Raw genomic sequence first — 21926 nt, forward strand, 5'->3', positions numbered from 1 at the left:
GCCTCGCACAGTTTCTGCTTTCTTGTCAGATTCTGCGCTAATAAGGTTATCGCAAACAAAGGACTCGGTCCAAGAAGAGTCTCTCATATCAGCCTTTTCTGTAAATAGTGACTCATGGAAGTTAATGGAAAGAAAAATAGAAACCATTAATGGGGTTAAAACAAGAGGTTTTAAGAAAGGTCATGTGATCCTAATAACTATCACGTGGAAAGCAGTTCCTATATGATCCGCTTCCAGAAAGGAAGGAGTCCTGTTTGCTTTCTGATCCGGACTTCTCTCTAGGTTTCCAGACTCTGACATCCACCTGTCCTCCCCACATTTTTATGCCCATATGTGATAAACATCTCTCCCTCTTACCAGATCGCTCCTTTTCCTCACCCAGGACCTGCAACTGGTCCCAGTCCTCTCTCCAGGAGCCATCAAGCCTGACCTGTCCCAGCACACGACAGAGGTCAACCAGTTCTGTTTACCTCCCAGCTGCCATTGTCCCTAAAAAAAAAAATAATTCCTCATGGTTTTAATGTTTCCTTATGTGAAGTAGGTATCATGTTCTAAGAACACAGAATTTTATTCTAATTGATGTGTCATTCAATTATTTGTCTTTTTAATATAATGCATATTATTTTGCCGTTCAGCACAGCGTGAACCGCATCCAGCCTCCCCGTCTGCCTGTTCCCCCGTGGTCACCTCCACGCCGTCACCAGAGTCATCTGGGAGAAACAGCAGCGTGTTCCGGTCATTCTGCTCTAAACCCTTCAGAGGTTTCCTTCACAGCCCCCGAAAATCTAAATTCTTTTGGAAGTCCCGCACGACCCCTTCCGTCCCTGCTCTATCGCCTCTTCTTGCCTCATCCCCTGGGTGGGAGGGGTTTTGTCAAGACCCGGACCCTCTTCCGCCTCTCTCTGTTCCTCTGCGTTTCCATTTGTCCTCAAGAGTCTCTTCCCTCCTTTCCTTCAGGTCGTTTCTCAAAATTCACCTTCTCGGAAAGACTCTCACTGATCGTCCTAACTTCCACCTGCCTTGCCCACCCACCACTTCATCCGTCTTGTTTCTTGCTCTGGGTTTCTTGTCCCACTTACAAGGTGTCGTATCCACTGTGCGTATATACTTAGGCTGTGCAGGTATATTTAGTATGTACACTTGTGTGTATACGCACGTGCATGCGCGCGTGTGTGTGTGTGTGAGAGAGAGAGAGAGAGAGTTCTTAGTTACTTCCTGTACCCCCACTTCCCCTACCAGGATATAAATTCCTTGAGGACAGTTTTTTTCTGCTTTCTTCACTGATATTTGCCAAGTACCTAGCAGAGTCATGGGCACAGAACAGTTGCTCAAAAGTTTTGTGCATTAAGCAACTGGGGTTCCTAGATAATGTGGTGGCCTGGAGCAGTGTGGCCGAGTGAGGCTCACATTTTTCTTCAGTTGTGTCTTGCATTTCCCGTCTTATTCATGCCTTTGGTCATCTCTCACTGAGGAAAGACCAGAAGTGTAGAGCTGTTCAGAATATGTCCCTTCCCTAGAGGAAATTACAAACTACCGCTATTTCTAGTTAGGTAAGTATTTACCAAAAAAGGATTGTTGTAATACATGTAGCAACATTTATTGAGGTTTGAGTAAGGACAGAAATTTATTCCTTCCAAATAGTAGCAGATTGACCCATAAGAAAGGATCTGTAGAAAGAGAAGATGTAGAGCAGTGTTCAACTAAGCAGGTGCTATGCCAACCAAGTCACCAGATCTTCGGTATCAGACCTCTCTCATGGCTGGGTCACTTGAATATCCCATTTATAGACATTTGCTTGGCCTTGGTCAAAAGAGGAGTATACTTATCATCAAAATAATATGCATTATATTAAAAAGACAAATAATTGAATGACACATCAATTAGAATAAAATTCTGTGTTCTTAGAACATGATACCTACTTCACATAAGGAAACATTAAAACCATGAGGAATTATTTATTTTTTTTAGTTTCTGTTATGAGTTGATAAGAGTGTGTAGCGAAATCTCACTGTCAGTCCAGATTTTGTGCTCTTAGAGGTCAGAAAGCCCTCTGTGATACATGGCTTTCCCTCACTGCCACTACTGAATGGGTCCGCCCATCAGTGAATTACCGAGTGGGACATGCCTGCTTTGGGAGGGGTTATTTGAAGAATGGCGTGAAGGTCCTTTCTCCAGCGTGCTTGCCAGTGTCAGAGCCGGGGGGGGGGGGTAGGACGGAGGGGGACGAGGGAAAGAGAGGGTGAGGCAATGAATAACACGGAATAGCCCCCTGAACACAAGCTCTAAGAGAAGGCTACCCAGGGAACAGAATCATCCCTCATCCCTTAATCTTACCAGCTGTCCAAGATGCTGTGTGCCTCCTACCCCTGAGATTTTGTCCTGGAATAATTTTCATCCGGCTGTGATTTCCCAGGTACCTGCATATGCTGCTGTTCTATTAATCCCCACAGGAATCTTCTTCAAAAATTAACACAGTTTGCTTTACGCATTCTGCAAAAACTGTGTTTTGTTTCTTAATAATATTGTTGTAGTCACGACGCTTGTTATTAAATTGCCAGCAGTGGTACTCATCATTGGGTTTTGTTTTTAGGGGACCTTCTTGCGGTATTATTAATGGGTGATTTATTTGAATGGTAGTAGACTACAGTGATTTGTAATAGCGCTCCGGAAAAAAGCCATGCCTGTTATTCTCCGTGCTGGATTTCTGGCACTAAGTGCTCTAGATCTTGCTTTGAAGCAGATTTTGACAGTAGGAAAAATAATAGCCCCATTAACCTCTAACAGTCGTATAAAGGTTTAATAAAACACAAGGGATAATTGCCCCAATCTACTTTGTTCTATCATAAAATGCAATAATATGGAGTTTTACAATTGTTAAAGATCCTTGTTTTCTTAACAAAGACCCATCCCCATATAGCATGAATATACTAGATTGCATAAATTGCTTCATAAATCAGGTAAGTAAATTATGCTTGCAGTTTCTAAATAGGCCTTTGTCACGGCAGGAGCTAAAATATCTTTCAAAACGTTATGGAAACTGTTGCAGCACAGGGAAGTGCTGTCTGGATACACAGGGAGGGATAGCATCGTTGGTAACTAGAAGCAGGAGTAGGTAGTTCATCAATGATTTAACACACCATTTACATATATAATTTCTTAAGTAACCAGAAAAAAATACCTATTAAAATATGTAAAACGAGATATAGCTTGATTGGATTATAGACGGTTAAATTGTAGTGTAACCCTAGTAGGAAGTAAAATCCTTTTTAAATAGTTTCAGCATACAGTTATGGAGTGGAATTGATTAACTAAAGGGAAAAACCCACTTTGCAAGATGACTAGAAAACACATTCTTTTACTGCGAAGGGTGAGCGGCAAATAGCCTACAGATCGTGGAGGGCTTGAAAGGACAGGGTGCATTTTAGCATTTCTGTCATTTATTTTTTGGAAGCCCAACATAGCACATGAGTTCTATTCCAATTTTATGAAATAACCTAATCTTCCCCAAATAATTGGATGAAAAAAATTCTGAAGCTCTGGAGAATTGTGGGATTGTTGGTATTTCCAGTAGCGCTGGAAGGAGTCACCATTTTGTTGTAATTAAATCACCTTATATGATCGAATGTTTGCCGGTGAGTAACTTCGTTCAGAAGCTCTAAGGATGAAACTACTTAATCGTGGCATTTTCTTTATAAATTCAACGAAGCCCTCCATCTTATACATAAGGAAACTGAGTCAGTGAAACACATTATTTAGCCTCACAGTAAAGACCGAGCTGGAATAGCATCAGGGGGATTTCAGAGAAAAGGGACATATCCCTTAGGCATCATCATTTTATCTAAATTGTATTTTAGAGGTACAAGGATAAAACTGAAAATATTTTCAGATAAAGTCCTCTAATTTGAGTGCTTATAAAATGACAAGATTGTAACTTTGAAATTGACTTCCAGTTTTCCAGGAAAAATAAGTTTGCCCAGACTTGATAACTTTGCCTCACAGGTGATAAATTTGGATAAATGAACTCATGTTGGACAAATGGTGATTAGGTTGATAATTTATGTTAACTTTTAGGAGAGCTATCAGTGTGTTCAGTAGGAAAATGTCAGAAGCAGCATGGGTGCTGTGTGTGTCTAGATTAAGGCAGAAGGGGGAACAACCCCTTTCTCCAGTTACTCAGTGAGAACCTATCCAGAGGACACTGGGGTTTTCAGATCCATGCCAAGGTCTGGTGAACTCATGTCCTATGTGCATCACAGGTGACCCTCCAAAGACTAGAATACCTGACATATGCCCTACACAGTGTCTTCCTAACATTTTACTTGTTGCCAATCTCTCTTTTTATCTGTTTGTTTGAAATGATGATAGATTCTGAGGAACTTGCAGTAAAGTCGACAAGGAGATCTTGTACCTTCTCTGTTGTCCTGGGTGGTGACATCTTTCCGAACTATCGCATAATATCAAAAACGGGATATTGATTTTGGAGAAACCCACAGAGCTTACTCTGTGTTACTTGCACTCGTGTGTATGTGTGTGTGTGTAGCTTGTGTCACACGTGTGGGGTCTTGAAACCACTACCATAATCAAGATACAGAACTGCTTCCTCCCCACATGGCTCCCCGGTGCTACCCTCTGAACACCATTCCTTTCTTCTCCATCTCTCAGTCTGCTGTTGCAAGAACAACACATAAATGGGACCATTCAGTGTGTAACCACCTGTGATTGGCCTTTTCCCTCAGCACAACCTTCTTGCCATCCATCCGAGTGGCTGTGTGTTAAGTCTGTTCTTTTTCCTTGTTGTGAGGTGTCCCATGGGCGATATGCCAGTTCGTTCAACCACTGTCCTGTTGAAAGATAGTGGGTTTGGTCCAGTTTGGGGCTATTAAGAATAGGCAGTAATGACACTGTGTGATGAATGGCTTCCACGTGAACATGGGTTTTATTTCTCTTGGATAAATACCAAGAAATGTAATTGCTGCCTAACATGATATTTGCATGTCTAGTTTTGTAAGAATCTGATATTTCCAGCGATTCTGTATCATTTTTCACCCTCACAGGCAAAGTTTGTATGATCAGTTTCTCAGCATCCACACCAGCACTTGATGTTATGACTTAAAAAAAAAAAAATAGCCATTCTGATAAGTAGGTAGTGATGTCTCATTATGGCCGTAATTTGCATTTCCTCACGGCTAACGATGTTGAACACCATTCCGTGCGCTCATTTGCCGTCTGTACATCTCCAGTGAAATGTCTGCTCACACATTTTGCCCACTTTCTGTTTGGATTGTTTTTGTTTGTGTGTTTGTTTTTCCTGTTAAGTGTTGAGGGTTTGTTGTGCAGTCTAGATGCTCATCCCTTGTTGAAGTATAGTTTGCAAATAATTCCTCCCCATCTGGAAGTTATCTTTTCATTCTCTTCAAAGGGTCTTTTGCAAAACCAATCTCTCTGTCTGCCTTTTTAGCTGATAGAATTCTATCTATAAAGAAATAATTAATTAAATTGATTCTACTTTCTGCAGTCACACATGGCATGGGCGGGAACAGCTGGCTGGTGGCTTCCCTAAAGAGGAAAGGTGTGAGGCCTATCCCCTGAGCCCCAGGACCTGCTTGGATCCCGCAGGCTGTTTGCAATATTAAATCCTACATCCTAAATGCCCTAAATATAGAAGACAAAGAAACTGATACAATGTCCTCATTTATAATCCCACAACTGATTAGGTGTTTTCTTGGAGATTCAAACGAGCTATAAAAATCGTAAGAGAATTTAAATTGTAGAAATAAAGCTTAATTCAAATAATAAATAGTAAAACAAACATATTTTACAAATTCTTACTGATTTTTTCCCAGAATTCCTTATCTTTTATTTCTACTTCGACCATATATTCTTAGGTTTGAAATGGATAAATCTGTTTTCCTTATTACTCTGTTGTCTTGGCTGCAAAATGAAACAGCCTTAATATAAATCATCAAAGAAATATAACATTTAAAAAAAGAAATTTAACAATGATATTTTAACTTCAAAAGTATTTACCATTTTTTATAAATCTACCCAAATTAATTATAATGATAATTGGATTAAATTAGAAAATTTAATGATGAAAAATGGCTATATTTATTTGATATAGTACGTATTAGATTATATTATTGAGTTCAGTACATTTACATGATTTTTTATAAAGAAGACGCATATGGAAGGCACCTGGGTGGCTCAGCTGGTTAAGCATCTGCCTTTAGCCCATGTCTTAATTCCAGGGTCCTAGGATCGAGCCCCACATTGGGCTCCCCACTCAGTGGGGAGCTTCTCCAACTGCCCTTCTCCCCTCTCATGCTCAGTCTCTCTTTCAAAATAAATAAATAAAATATTTTTAAAAAATGAAGCAGCATTTGGAGAGATGTGATACATGGAAGTTTATGCCAGAGGAGGAAAATAAGGTGTACTTTAAGATGTGTATATGAAAATATATGACAAATCAAGGAGATAAGAAGCTAAGATTAACAAATTGGGTAATCTATAAAGTGCTTTACAGACAGAAAGCACCATATTTTGCAAGCATTGTATGTTGCAATTATTATGAAAATATTTATAGGATTTCAGTTTGCTTATTTAAATCGCCTGTTTTATAGTTTGATCTGTCAATCTGAAAGGCATATAAGATGGTACAAACCCTGTTACATCTGGACAGCATACTTTCCTTATGTACCTGGGGAATCATAGCTTTAAGTAAAAATTCAAGTATGATAATTAATATGTAGGAAACTTTCCAGACACCCCTCGTGTCCCATGAAAATCTTTACAGCTTTCATTTTGTGCAAAGGTAGGCATGATAAGGATTTCACAAGACTTTGACTTTGGGAAAAATGATCCCATGTAGTTATTGTACTTTTCAGAAGGGCTGATTCACCTGTTACCCTTAAGGAGATAGAAGAGAATTGGGAGAATATGAAATGCATTCGCTAACTGTATCATGTAGTGAACGCAGTAGTAATTTCTGTGAAATGAAAAAATAATCCTATTATAAAAGGAAGAAGTATTTGCCGATGGATCTATAACCACATCCAGCTGGTCATGTTTGAATACGGTTAGAATAGCGCTTAGCTATCCACTCTCCCGCCAGCCAACCAACGCGCCTTTTTACTTGCTTTCAGTCACAGTTCTCTAGTAGCTATATAAAAACTATTTGTGACAGATTTGGACCCAATTCTTTTCATTACCAATTCTTTACATCACTATGGCTTGCTTAAACTTGCTTTAGTTGAATGAAAAGCTTCACTTCTGGTCTTTATTCACTTAAAAAAAAAATACAAACTAAAGCCTCTTCTTTTTTTTTTTTGGATGTTCTTGTAAAATATATGAACATTTGAACATTTTCCTTCAGGATTATCCTTCAAAATAACGTATATATCTTTAAAGTCTGGTAGAAAACAAATGAACAATATCCTATCCATGTTCTCTTCTGTATCTGCTATAAACGTGTGTTTCTCATGATTTGTATATTAATACTCACTCTATGAAGAGGGTTAGATGGAATGTACTTTGTTAAAATGAGACCAAGTATACCAGACAATTTGAGCAAGTCATTTCTACGTTTTTGCTACTCAGTGTTTGTTTTTGGGCATGACGTGTTTTCGATAAAGGCCACTAATTTGCTAATCCTGCATTATGGCACTGTAATTTTAATTGAATTAAGATCTTTGTTTATATTTCAACGTTTTCAAAGGTTTGTTGCACTTTTAAGGTAACTATTTTTTGGCAGTGTCCCAAAGGCCCTCTCTGCTCCTCCAGTGTCATTTCAATATGCCTTGGCAAGCACCACACACGCACACACACACATACATGCACACGCAAACATCCAGACACACACACGCACATACACATGCACACACATGCATGTGCACACACATGCACGCACACACACGTGCACACACACACTCACACACATACATGCACACATGCACACACATGTACCTACACACGCACACACACACATGCACATTGAAAAGTGCCCCCTGCCTTTGCCCCTGCTAATTAATCAGTTAGGAATATCCTTTCTTCCCCGGCCCCTCTACTCCCCAGACTTCTCTATCTCTTCTTGGAACGTGTTCCAAATCATCTTTTAAAACTGGAGGGGAGACAACCGTGAGAGACTGTGGGCTCTGAGAGACAAACGGAGGGTTTTGGACATGGCAGAGACGCGGTGTGTGTGGGGAGCTGAGGGAATGACTCGGTGAGCTTCGTGTGGCCGCCTTCTCATCCGGCTCTCAGTCACATGACCCAGTCCTCAAGCACTCTTTCCCTGAACACCGAACTCACTTAGCCCACTTCATGGTTCTAATGAAGTCACCACATGATGTGCCACATTACCCTGTGTCACATTTGTGTCACATCTGTCAATAATGGGAAAGATTTACTTACCCATTTATGTGTTTTTTTTCTTTCTCCTACAATATAAGCTCCTTGATAAAAGGTCTTAGTTTGTTCTTGGTTGTGTACTAGACTCTGTAGTGCCTGTCGGTATCATGTACCTTCTCTAGACGCTATCAGTCTTGATGCTGATTTTACTCTTGTTACTCAAGAAGCCATGTTCAAGTCATTCCCGTGGAAAAGGGGATCATATATCTTTAGGATTCAAAGGACAAACACCATGAGAGTATTCACATTTTTCCAAAGGAACAAGTGCTCTATCTAGCAGCAGTATTTCTGTGATGCATGCTCAGGTCCACAGACCCCAAAATATCCAACCAGGGGAGGCTTATGCGCCTCAGTCAGACTTTCCATGTTTTCCTCGGAAGAGTCCATTCTGCGACATCTTTATTCGAGCACAAGTGTCAGGTGGCTCCGGGTCGGATGCGGTGCGGGAGCCTCGGAGCTGACGGGCTCCACACGGAGCACTTCCTCTGAGCCCGACCTTCAGGGATGCCGGGGAGAGAGCGCATCACCCCCTGCGCTGGGGAGCGGCAGAGAGGGGTGTAGGGACCTGCCCTGGGGCACCGAAGTGGGAAGGATGGGAACATTTCAGTGAGAAGAAGCTACTTAGGACCGTGTGGAGAGCAGTCACCGGCCGCAGCAGGCGGCCCGACGTCCGAGGGCGGGAAGGAACCGTCGAGTCGGTGTGGGGGCCCGAGCTGGGGAGCGTGGCCGTCGGGGGGTGGGGGGAGTCCGGCCTGTCCCGGGCCTGGAGCGCAGACACCCCGCTCACGGCCTGGCTAGCGACCGCCACGCTAGACAAGCAGAGAGCGCAGAGGTCACCTTCTCCACGGAACTTGCCGGGCCCCAGGACCGCAGCTCACAGGTCCAGGTTCCCGCGGGCGACAGTCCGGCCACGTCTGCTCCTGCGTTGTTTCACCGTTACCGCTGGAACTGTCTCTTCGTTCTCTTCAACTCAGGGGAGGATTACAAGTAAAATAGCATTAAGCTGATTTCTTAATTTCTTGAATAGTGATGATGGTATTTACCTTGTTAGTCGTTTTAGTCATTCATCACACCTCGTCGAGAGCACTTCGCCCAGCACCCAGCACTAACCGCTCTTGGTAACAAGGCCCGCTGTTGCCGCACTGGGCGGAGGTACTGGTATATAGTATTGTTTCTGCTTTCACCTTCATTCAGGTAGATCACGACCATTTTACCTTGAAATAGTCATTTTTTAAATGCCCTGTATTTAAAGGGAGATTATAAACTACCCAGCGTAAGTTCCTAACTTGCTCTCTGTGGAGACATATTTTATAAGTGATGTTCACACGTATGGTCCAGAAGGGAAGACACCAAGGAGCAAACCCCTCAGCACCCTCCCTACGGACCCCACACCCACATGCTCACACACACACACACACACACACACACACATGTGATGTGTCTGACTTCTATTTTATTTGGACGTGATATTTATTTTTAAAAATTCATGCATGTGGATAATTACATTACCCACTTAATGGTCTGAACATGTGCTAGTTAATAAAATAAAAATATGGCTATTCTAGATTTTCTTTTTAGAAATTGAACTGCATCACGTGAAAAGTTGCTTAGTCCAAGCTGTGGCCCAGACAAAATCAGCTTCAAGCTGTCTGTAATTCCCAGCTAGCTTTCACAACTCCACTCATCTCTTCACAAGAACTAGTCCAATAAAGTCTGTGTTGAGATTAGCAGCGATGTTATCACAGGGATAACCTTCAGTCAGTCCCAGCTGGTGTAAAATCATGGCAAATGCTGGCTAACTTACGGGTGCGTGGTTACCCACAACCTATTTTGAACACTGTGCTGTATCACTGGTTGAAAATCCCTGAACACACCTGTAAGGGGCCATCTGTGGACAATGCACAACACTTTTGAGTATTTCCTCCAAGCCTAACAGTTCTGAGGTTTGCATTTTGAGTTTATTTTATGTTTCCTAATGCAAGAACTCAATTTAGCCCCTGTTCCCACCATGCTAAAATGTGATGTACAACATATAAGTACTTACTGTTGTCATTTTATAACATCCTTATTACTTAATATGATTATTTTGCAACTTTATTTAATTTTAATTTTATCAATGTGACATGCTAGAGACAGTAATCTCTTTTAGAGATCATTTTCTCTTTTTAAATTTTTTAATTTTTATTATTATTATTATTTTTTTTAGCTGACTGAGCTAGAATGATTGGGCCTCCAGCAAGTGGCTAGTGACTGTGCTAAAGACATTTCATGTCACTGGACTTCTGAGATGAACTGTCCTTAACTGCATCTCAGGGAAGTAATCAGTGGGAATAGCTTTTTTTCCGAGAAGAAAAACAAAATGGTGTACTTAGAGTGAGGATAAAAGGCTTGGTAATCTTCAAGAAATAATTTATAAGTATTTCTTAATGTCTTCCATACACTTTGTTTCCTAAATATTCTATGGAAAGGAGATGCTGGCATTTCCTAATATGATATGTGGGAGGGGCAATACAGGAGTTCACCAGGTCATCTTGTGGAGTCTTGGTCTGTGGTTAGTCTCCACCCTCTGGCACTGAGCTGAAAATTCTGTGATTGACTTCAGGAAAACTGTGAATGAGCAAAGAGTCATGCAAGGGGGGGAAAGGGACTACCGCTCCCCGAAATTCATGACATGCTCCCCAAAATCATGTTAGCGCACATGGTCCTACAGATTAAACCAAAGCATGGAATTGTTCGCTGTCATTTTCTCCTTTTATGGATGGGCTGGGGAAGATTGTGTTAATCACATTTTTACTAATGTGGTCCTTAAAATGCAGCATATGAAGTGAACACATGGTACATAGTCTACATAAAACAAAGTGAGGTAACACTTTTTAACTTGACATATTTCATTCATTAGCTTGTTTAACACTAACCTGTATATTATGGATAATTTAAAACATACACAGAGGTGGAGAGAGTTGTATAGAGCACCCCATGTCCTCCAGTTCATCTTTTGGGTTTCGTCTGCTCACTTATCATCTGCTCACAATCCCCCCCACCAAGGTATCTTGAAACAAATACCAGACTTCACACTATTCTATTTGGAAATATGTAACATATAGACACAGCATATATAGACAGATACAACTTTTCTGTAAAGCATGACTATAGTATACTTTTAAAGCACCCAACAAAAATAAATTTATTAATCCCTTAAAATGTATTGTTTTTCCCAGGTGTCCCAAGTTATCTTCAGTATATCGTTTGCATAAATCAGGATCTCAAATGTGTGTACTCTGCGATGTATGCCTCCAGCTGATGCATCTTAATCTCTCTTCCTCTCCACACCGGCACTTTTTTTCTTAGTTCTTTCCAATGCCCTTCACAAATGTTTGAAGGGGAGCATGTTTCACACGGTTGATATTTTCAGTATCAAAATGCTTATACCTCTACCCTTTTGTTTGCTTGGTTTTTTCTCCTATCTTCTTGTTTTACTTTTGGGCTAAAAGTGGTTTCAGAAAAGCCTGACTAAAAATACCCTTCCTATTACATTTTTAACACACAGTTTGGGAGCTGATTTCAAGTTCACTTCTGCTACTTAGAAAGGAACTTATTGGAGCATATGAACAGTATTGATAAGTTTTCTTGAGGTGCTGATGTGTGTCTGCATTCCTAATCCTACATTTGTTTCTCACTATTTTTTTTTTTTTGGTTTTGTTTTTCCTAGTGCTCATTTTTTTAAAGTAATAAACAATTGTTTTAGAAAAGTTGTTAGGTCACAGAAAAATTGTGGAAAGTACACCAAGTTCGCATATATTACCTGTATGTTATATTTATTATATGTATATATTACCTACGTATTACCTATCACCCCAAACACACGACCTCCCCCCAGAGTGGCTGGTACTTCCGTTAGAACTTACAAACTAATAGGGACACCTCATTATCAACCCAAGTCCACCATTTATGGTTCCCTCTAGGTGTTGTGCATTCTGTGGATTTGATTAATGCATGACGTCCAGTGTTCACGTACAGAATCGTCTCATTGCCCTACAAATTCCCTGTGTTCCACTGGTTTATTGCTCCTTGCCACACTAAACCCGGAAAAACACTGGCCTTTTTACCAACTTCATTGTTTTGCCTTCTCCAGAATGTCTTCTAGTCGGAATCCTACAGTACGTAGCCTTTTCAGACTGGCGTGCTTCGTTTGGTGAGATGCAGGGTTTTCCCCACGCCTTTTCATGGCTCAATAGCTCATTTCTCTTCAGTGCTGAAGAATATTCCATTGCGTGGATGGGCCACAGTTGACTTATCCGTTCACCAACTGAATGGCATCTTGGTCGCTTCCACAGTTTAGCAATTATGAATAGAGCTGCTATTAAGGGACATGTGGGCGGCACAGTTGGTTAAGTCTCCGACTCTTGATTTTGGCTCAGGTCATGATCTCAGCATCACGGAACGGAGCCCTGCGTCGGGCTCCCCACTCAGCCGGGAGTCTGCCGGAGATTCTCTCCCTCTCCTGCTTGCACTCTGTCTCTGTAAAATAAATCAATCTTAAAAAAAAAAAAAAGATCCTATTAAAATCCACACACAGGTTTTTGTGTGGACCTAAGTTTTCAACTCCTTTGGGTCAATATTGAGTGTAATTCCTGGATCTCGGAGTACGAATATGTTTGGTTTGGTGAGAACGCACCCCGATCCCTTCCACAGTGGCCGCACCACGTTTCCTTGCCACCAACAATGAATGAGGGCTTCCCTGCTCTGCATCTTCCCTGGCCTGTGGTGTTGTCACAAGCCTTCTGGGTTTTCTTATTCTAAGGGATATAGAAGAGTATCTGGATGTTTAATGTGCGTTTTCTTGGAGCATCTTCTCATATGCTTTTGGCCATCCGTGTGTCTTCTTTGCTGAGATGTCAATTCAGGTTTTTCGCTCATTTTGTTTGGTTTGTTTGTTTTCTTATTGTTGAGTTTTAAGAGGCTTTGTATATTTTGAATAGTAGTTTTTTTTTTTCATCAAATATGTATTTTGCAACTATTTTCTTCCCAGTCGTGAGTTGCCTTCTTATTTTCTTAACATCACAGATCAAAATATTTTAATCTTAACAAAGCCCAACTTTTCAACTTTTTCATGGATCATGCTTTTATTGTTCTGTTTAAAAAGTCACTGCCAGGGCGTCTAGGTGGCTCAGTTGGTTAAGATTCCGACATTTGATTTCAGCGCAGGTCATGATTTTGTGGCTGTGAGTTGGAGCCCCCCGTTAAGACTCTGCACTGGGGTCGAGCCTGCTGGAGATTCTCTCTCCCCGTCTCCCTTTGCCCCTCCCCACTGCTGGCTGGCTCTCTCGCTCTCTCCCAAATAAATAAATCTTAAAAAAAAAAAAAAAAAAAGTCATTGCCAGACGCAAGGTCATTATATTTTCTCCTGTTACCTTCTGAGACTCATATATTTTGCATATTATATTTAAACGTATAATCCTTTTTGAGTTAATTCTTAGAAGGATATGAGATCTGTGTTTAGATTCCGTGTTTTCCATGTGGATGCCCAGTTGTTCCAGCACCATCTGCTGAAAGGTCTGTCTTTTCTCTGTGGAATTGCCGCTGCTACTTGGTCAAATAGAGATCAATTGACTATATTTATGGTTCTGTCTTTGGGCTTTCTGTTCCCTTCCAATTTATTTGTCCGTTTTGCCAATATGGAACTGTCTTGATTACTATAGCTTAATAGTGATCTCCATTCTGTATGGTGGTTCCAAATCTCACTCATTCTACAGTTTCACCCAGAATGCTCAAAATCGAAATTTGTTTCTTAAAATGAGAAATCTTGGCCCAGGGAGATCTTGCAAGAGTGATGGTAAATTTCAGTGCACTGAAAAATCTAGAATTTATGGGGTGCCTGGGTGGCTCAGTCATGAAACATCTGCCTTCTCCTCAGGTCATGATCCCCTCCTGGGATCAAACCTGCATCTGGCTCCCTGCTCCGCGGGGAGTCTGCTTCTCCTCCTTCCCTTCAACCTGTTTGTGCGCGCGCGCTCTCTCTCTCTCTCAAATAAGTAAATAAAATATTTTTTAAAAATTCTAGAATTTATATATTTTTCTCCAAATGGGCTTCCCCCCCAACATTTCACTTTGAATATAATAGTTACGGATGGCTGCTAGTTTTGACTAGGCGCATGTAGTGTAGGAATGTTTTATGCATATTAGAAAGAGTAGATTTTATTGTCCTTCTGAAAACAGTAATTACTATCTCTTTATATTAGGGAACCAAGGTCCCAAGTGCACTTAGCAGATCCAAGGTCTAATATCTGAAGGCCACGCACATCTACACACTACGTTATCTCTTCTTTATAAGAATCACTGGATGATTAAACTCTCTACTGACTTTCATAAAAAAGAATTTTAAGACTTTTCACATTTAAAATCAGTACTTTATACTTTATTGTATTCCATTTCAAAATAAAAGAAACAGCATTTGTAATTTTGGATAAATATGCACTATTGTGCTCATTCACTTTCATGAAACACGTATTTATTCTGGCCAACTTATGGCTACTGCTGTTATGTACTTTAATTGTATCAGAATATGAGGTATTGAAATACTTCAAAATAGTTAAATAGACTCCATGTTCAATGGTCTGAACCCACTGATCATCTTTATAAAAAAAAAGAAGTGGACTAAATGAGCGAAGAAATCACTAAAAATTGATAGTAGAATTTTTCAGATTTGAAAGGAAGAAGTCTTTAAATTCAGATAAGCAGAGAAAGTGGCTGGCTTTGGAAGAAGAGGGACCTGACTAAGGTGGAGAAAGGCTCAGAACTGCTCTCTTGCCCCCGCCCGGGGCGGACAGTTATGGACACCAAGCCCACGCTCTCTTTTCCTCTCCTAACAGACTTCAGTAGAGCAAAGGTCAGGTGCTTTTACAGGTCCTAAAGTCTCCACGAGAGCTGCTTGTTTCCAGAGGCCATCAGCCATTCATTAAAGAAACGAGGCCCAAGGTATCACCGGCCCTGGCGTGGGGCTTTCAGAGCAAAGTGTAAACAATGCTCAGGGCTCCCTGAACTCCTCAGAGGGACACCTTCGAGACCAGTTTATCTAAACTGGGAGAAAAATAGCATTTGCACTGAGAAGGTCTGCAAGAAAATAAACCCGAGTTATTTTTCTTCTAGCTTTCTCACTAATGATTCTGCTTTATAATTTATTTTAAAGTTTGGTGTTAATAGCCTTAAATCAGAAATAGAGTAGAGTTCCTTTTAGATGCGGCTTTTCTACTCATCACACATTGAAGTCATACACAGAGATGGTCTTATCAGTCTCTGAACAGGTGACAGAGCTTTTTTCCACCTATCACACGGATAGTAACCTTATACTTTATTACCAAACAGGAGCATCTTTCGAAGTCGGGGGGGAGGGGCCTGGCACAAATGTATGAATTGCAAGTTCTCCTGGATACACCACGATGTAAGGTCCCGTGCACAGCACCACATGGACATTCCAGGAGAGAAGAATGAGCCCATACATTTGTAGCCATGCCTTGAATTTGTGTAGGATTCTGTATTTACGGGATGTGGATTGGATACTTTGTCAGATTCTGTAGCGTGCTTCAGGGCATCTCTTCACCCCACCCCATTTCTCTGCACCCCTCATGGCCTCACATGTTTGAACGAACTTCTGTGGGGAAACGGAAAAGGCACTTGTTCAGGGATTCCTGGCTAGACTGCCACATAGACGGATGCCACACGCGGATCCTGCGATGTGTGTGGTCTTACCTCCCCATTGTGCAAAATCGAAAACAAGCCTAGAGGTTCTGAGGCCCTTCCCTGAGGTCACACTGTCGTCATGAAAGACAAATCTTGGGACAGAGGCTTCCTAGAGAGTATTCCAGACCGCGGCCATTATCCAGGAAGCCAAGAGCCCAGGTGGATGAGTCAAGCTCTGATTTCATAGAAACGAGCCCAAGCTTAGCATCAAATGATACTCCAATCCTGGGTAGAACAATTTTAAGGAATTTCTACAATGGAAAAAACACTTAAACTGCTGAGTCATTAAATTCAGTGCAATGGGTGAAGTGAACCCTAGGGCAACTTTATTTTGTAGCCACTCTGGGGAAAAGCAAAAACCAAAAACAGTGGCTTCACTTCTCTAAGTCAGGCTCCGATTTTATCAGTCAAGCGTTCCCAAAACAAGGGACTCTGTCATTGTATTTTTTATAACAAAACCAGAAAATTGATTTGTAGCTAATATATGTCTCACTTTTACTTCAAGAAGTGAACTTGAATTATTTCGATCCTTTTTTCTTTTTCTTTGTTGGGATATAACTGGCATATAATATTGCATAAGTTTAAGGTGTACAACATGATGTATTGATACATGTATGTATGGTGAAGCAGTTACCATAATTAGGTTACTTAATGCCTTCAGTGCCTCACATAATTAACTTTTTTAATAGGAGGGAGGGTGGTGAGAACATTGAAGATCTACTTTCTTAACAATCTTCAAGAATATAATACAGTGTTATTAACTATCCATGCTGTGTAATAGGTTCCTAAAACTCATTCTTCTTATAATTGGAAGCTTGTGTCCTCTGACCAGTCTTTCTGGGGTTATTCCCCCACCTCCTGGGACCTGGCAATCACCATTCTACTCTCTGTTCTATGAGTTCTGCTTTTTCAGATTTCAGTATAAGTGAAATCATACAATATGTTTCTTTCTCTGTCTGACGCATAACGCCCTCAAGGTCCACCATATTGTTACAAATGGTAGAATTCCTTGTTTCTCAGTGTTGAGTCATGTTCCATTGTGAATATCAACCACATCTCCTTTATCCTTTCATCCACTGATGGACACATAGGTTGTTGCCATGTCTTGGCTCTTGTAACTAGTGCCCCAGTGTACATGGGAATGCATATATCTCTTTAGACAGTGAATCATTTCCTTTGAAGATAAACCCAGAATGGGATTGTCTAATCATATGGTTATAGTCCTATTTTTTTTGTTGTTGTTCTTTGAGGAACCTCCATACTGTTTTTATTTGAGGAACCTCCATACTGTTTTCGGTAGCAGCTGTACCAATTTACATTCCCACCATATGTTGCTCCTTCTAAGTGGAGCTGGTCTGAGTCTAGAAATGTTGGTTCCAAAATGAACTCGCTTGCTGCACTTTATTCCAAAGATAGCTTAAGGGTGAAATTTGGCCAAGTTCTTCTCCACAGTGCAACAAATTCAAATAGAAAATTTAGAATGGCATAAAATACGTAAAAACGGTGACTATAATAAATGCATTGATGGAAATACCAAAGCCAGTTTGGAACATGATCTGCAGCATTCAGAATGAGGATGAGTCTGCGAGATGTGGTCATGTTATGACTATTTTAACTTCCATATCATTATCCCAAACTGGATTCCAGAGAGAACAAACTACGTGGGTAGGAGGGTGAGGTCTGATGTAGGACGGCAGGTGAAGAAGACGGAATATATGCACAGCATTGGCAAGCAAAGAAAAATTCCAAAATCTGCAACTAAATAGGTCTGTTAAGTATCAAAGAATCATTAGGATGAAAAAACATTTAAAGTTGTGAATTTTTCATATTTAGAATAAGCCATCATTAATTTAAAATCAAGAAAACTTTGTTTGGTGTTCATCTGTTAATTCAAATGGGTTCTCGAGAGTTCAGGTTGTGTTTTTCCTTCACATCAAACAAAACATTTACATGATTCCAGGTTTTCCAAAACTTTGTATTCTGATACACATTTCAAATAAATAATAACATTAGACGAAAACAAACACACTCTCAGCTTAAAATTTAGGAATATCCTTTATGTCCTTAAAATTCTGACAAAATATTTTGGTATCAGGCCACAACAGAGCAGACAGGGCTTTGCTGGGAGAACACTGAGTCTGAAGTCTGAAGAGCTGGGTTTGAATTTAAATCTCTAGTGGTAAGGATGCTGGTAAGTCACTGAACTTCTGTGTCTCAACTCCCTGATGCGGAAAAGAGATGACAACCTCAGGAAATAAGAACAGGAATTAAATTAAAAGAGTATGTAAATGTTTTCAGTAGAAGAAAGATCAGGCACAAAAAATGATACTCAAAAAAGTGCTTTACAGGTATTTCATTTCTTTTTTCAACCTAAAATAATCCTTTACCACAGCACTGAAATGTCCCAGGGAGGGAGAAGGCCGACGTGCCCATATGGGCGGTGCTCCACCAGCGGTGGGTCTAGTTCTGAATTCCCCTAGACAGACAGCTTCATACCATTACGTGCAATTGCTTTAGCAAAGAAGTGGTGACGACAGGATGCCCGGCGTTAACAGTTCACTGGTGATCTTGTGGAAGACTGGGCAGGAGACAAAATACAAGAGCTCAGTCTCACCAGGGCCCATCCACGGGCTTGTGCCAGGGAGCACCAAGATTACGTATGCACGACGTGCTTTAGAGAGGGGTACACACCTTTCATTGGGGTACTGATCCAGCTTTCCTGCTGCTCGAATCCCTTCCCCTTTTCTTTGGTCTCACAGAGAGTTGTTTGGGATGATGCTATTCAATGATGAAAGACAAGGGTGAGATGGGTAAGGCAAGGTTTTTCTGAGACTGAGAGTTTAATGGAAATACTGAGTTTAGTCTGATCCACTAGTTTAAAAAACTTGCATGTAGGATATGAATAGAGGTTTATGATCCAGTTTTACAAAGATCAGTGCTTTTTCATCAGAGCGGATTTCCACAACAACGTACGTGAGTTTTCCCCAGCCCGGCCCCAGGAGCCCTGGGTGATAGAATTCCCCAGCCAGCCCCAGTTCTGCTTGGAAGGGTGGAGCTAAGCAGAGGTGGCCAAATCCTCTCAAGCTTGCTTCAAGCCCGGGCCTCTCCAAAGCCTCCAGTGTTACTTCCCGACAATGGTCACCATGGCGACCCTGGGCCGTTGTCTGAGGTCCCTCCTGGGGGGTGTTTGATGGTGTTCTGAGGGCTGCTCTGCCGTTCACATTTCGGGAGCAACGAGAGCTGTGGTATTTTGCGATGGCCTAGGACGGGGTCTGTGTTTCTGTGTGGGGACCTGTGGGGGGTAATTAGCTGCATAGCTAGTCAAGAGGTACTCTTTAACAGCCCGGGTCATCACTAAATCTCTTTGTTACATGAATAATTAGCTTAAAAGATAGCTTTTCTGAGGGAGCAATATTAGAGGCATGCCATTCATCCTGTACTTAAAGGGTAGTTTTCCTTTGCTTATTTGGATGGCATTTATATACCCGTTTGGGTTATCTCACAGTTGATAGAAATGGACACTCAGCCCTAGGGTACTGATTTTCATCAACACATCATACGCAAGGGCCAGCCTTCTCTGGAAGCAGGTTCCCCACATCGTGAGTGATGTGAGTTATTTGGAAGGGCGTGCGTCTCATTAGTAGGTATTTAAGATACACGGGCTTCTGAGATACAAAAGGTTTTCAGACAATTGATGAAACTGGGTGAAATTTAAAATGAAGTAACTTCTACAGGGATTCTGTTAGCGTCCAGTGTTGAGTGCCAAGGGGGTGCTGAGTGTGGTGGGCAGTACCACTCCCCCGACACAGAGCTAATGTGCCACACAGTTCAGGAATGAACGCTCGGGTCAGCTCACTTGCCCCACGGTAACCCAGTGCTTAGGGCCACGGACCAAAGCCGCAGCCTCTACTCCACGGTCACTGTTTATTTCTGTACATAATGCAGTGCGGATAAAGGGGGAAAAGATGATAAAATCCAGCAGAAGGAAGTAAACGAGTTATTTCAGGCAGAGCTAAAGCCGAAGAGAGAATGAAATGTGTCAGTGCGAGTGTCTGAAAACAAGCATTCAGAATCATCCAGACAAATAAACAGTTTTTTTTAGAACTCAAATGTAATTTACTTCCTGGTTTCTTAAGATATTTCAGAATATATAAATATATTAAGAGATACAGGTGCTAAACAAATGAATATTCCTTATGTCTATATTTGTCATCAGAGATAAAATACTGAAGCCCAAAGGGGAGATGACGACTTCGTCTGTTTGGCAGGACAGGGGGCGGCCGTGGGGCTGAGGCCGTGCAGCCCAGGACTGTCCTTTCAGCAGCGGGTCCCTGGACACGAGAGCCTTGCGTGGTGAGAGCAGGCAGGGCTGCGCATCGCTGTGGACGGCGTGAGCTGCTGTAATCAAACACAGTACGCTGTGGCAGGACCCACAGACACACGTTCTCACAGTCTGGAGGCCGCGACATCCCCCGTCAAGGTGGGGCAGACAGTTTCTGGTGAGGGCTCTCTGCCTGGCCGGCACACGGCAGCCCTGTCACTGTGTCGTCAGGCCGTGAGGAGAGAGGCCTCAGGTCAGTCCCTCTTCTTGTAAGGACACTAATCCCAGCGGGGGCCTACTCCCATGACCTCGTGTAACCCTGTTTACCTCCCAAGGGCCTCACTTCCAGATAGCACCATGTTGGATGTTAGGGCTTCAACGCAGGGACATGAACATCGGCGCCAAGCACCGCCTGCTTTTCGCCTGTGGTCTTCCCACCCCAGGTCTTCACGTGCTCATGAACAGAGAAACCAAGACAGTAGCGCCCCACGCTCTGCTGAGTAGTACGAGCGTCGTGGGTGCTGGACCCTAAGGGCACGGAGACGTCTCTAACAGCAGCGTTTCCCGGAGGAGGAGGTGGGCCAGGTCGAGGGTGTGTGCTAGGTGCCACGCTGACCGGAGGGAGGGGTCTGTCCTCTGCCCCTGGTTTAGGGTGGTGACGACAAAGGGCCCTGTTGCAGAAGACACAGGGGAGGACGGCGCTCGAATGACCGCTGGCGGGCAGCGAGGGGGGCACTGCGTCCCTTTCACAAGGGGTCTCGTGGCTTAGGATCCCTGCGTCCCTGAGCCTCAGGACCCTCTGGTGCAGACGGCTCGGAAGCCGTGGGTTTCCGGCCTGTTTCTGTTTCCCGCCTGCACGACAGCACGAGCAGAGGCGCCTCACGCAGTCCCCGTCTTTGAGGCTGCAAAAAAGCCTTCGCTGTCGATTTGTCCTGAAACCACCCTTTGAGCCCTCCTTGTCTGAGAAGTGTCGTGGGAACGTCGCTGGGCCCTTATTTTGGAACCCGTTCCACTGTCTGGGAGCCTTACTTACCTTTTGCTTTATTTTACTTTTAACGATGTTACTTATTTATATGAGAGGGAGAGAGAGGAGGGGGAGGGCCCGAGGAGGAAGCAAACGCCCCCGCCGAGGAGGGAGCCCGACTGGGGCACTGGATCCCAGGCCCCTGAAGTCAGGACTGCGGCTGATGTCAGAAGCTTCACCTGCTGAGCCAGCCAGGCGCCCCCGTGCTTTTCTTTTAATTTCGGAAGAGTTCGCACGGGCTACTGTAGCGGCAAGACTGGGCCCGCCGTCTCTTCTCGGCTGCGAGCTGTGTGCCCAGCACGGGTGACTCTTCTCCACTCGGTCTCCTTGTCCGTGCAGTGCGGGTACTACTACCGACTATCTGGGATTATGATGGTATATAATGAAGCTCTGGAAAATGCTCAGCATGGCGCCTGATACGTCGCAAGCAGTTAATTA

General features: G+C 42.5%; 1 protein-coding gene and 1 long non-coding RNA gene across 3 annotated transcripts in view; one reads left to right on the plus strand and one right to left on the minus strand.

Moving 5' to 3' along the window:
• Positions 1-21926, plus strand: part of CSMD1 (CUB and Sushi multiple domains 1) — a 1903837-nt gene that overhangs the window by 1249989 nt on the left and 631922 nt on the right. The gene's annotated exons all lie outside the window — the stretch shown is intronic.
• Positions 18197-19235, minus strand: LOC309855385. The gene is made up of 3 exons (XR_014306768.1): positions 18835-19235; positions 18640-18721; positions 18197-18389 (listed from the first exon to the last, which is right to left on the minus strand). It is a non-coding gene; the product is annotated as an uncharacterized lncRNA (long non-coding RNA).

Source organism: Mustela nivalis (assembly GCF_964662115.1).
Source record: "Mustela nivalis genome assembly, chromosome: 20".
NCBI classification, from domain to species: Eukaryota; Metazoa; Chordata; class Mammalia; order Carnivora; family Mustelidae; genus Mustela; species Mustela nivalis.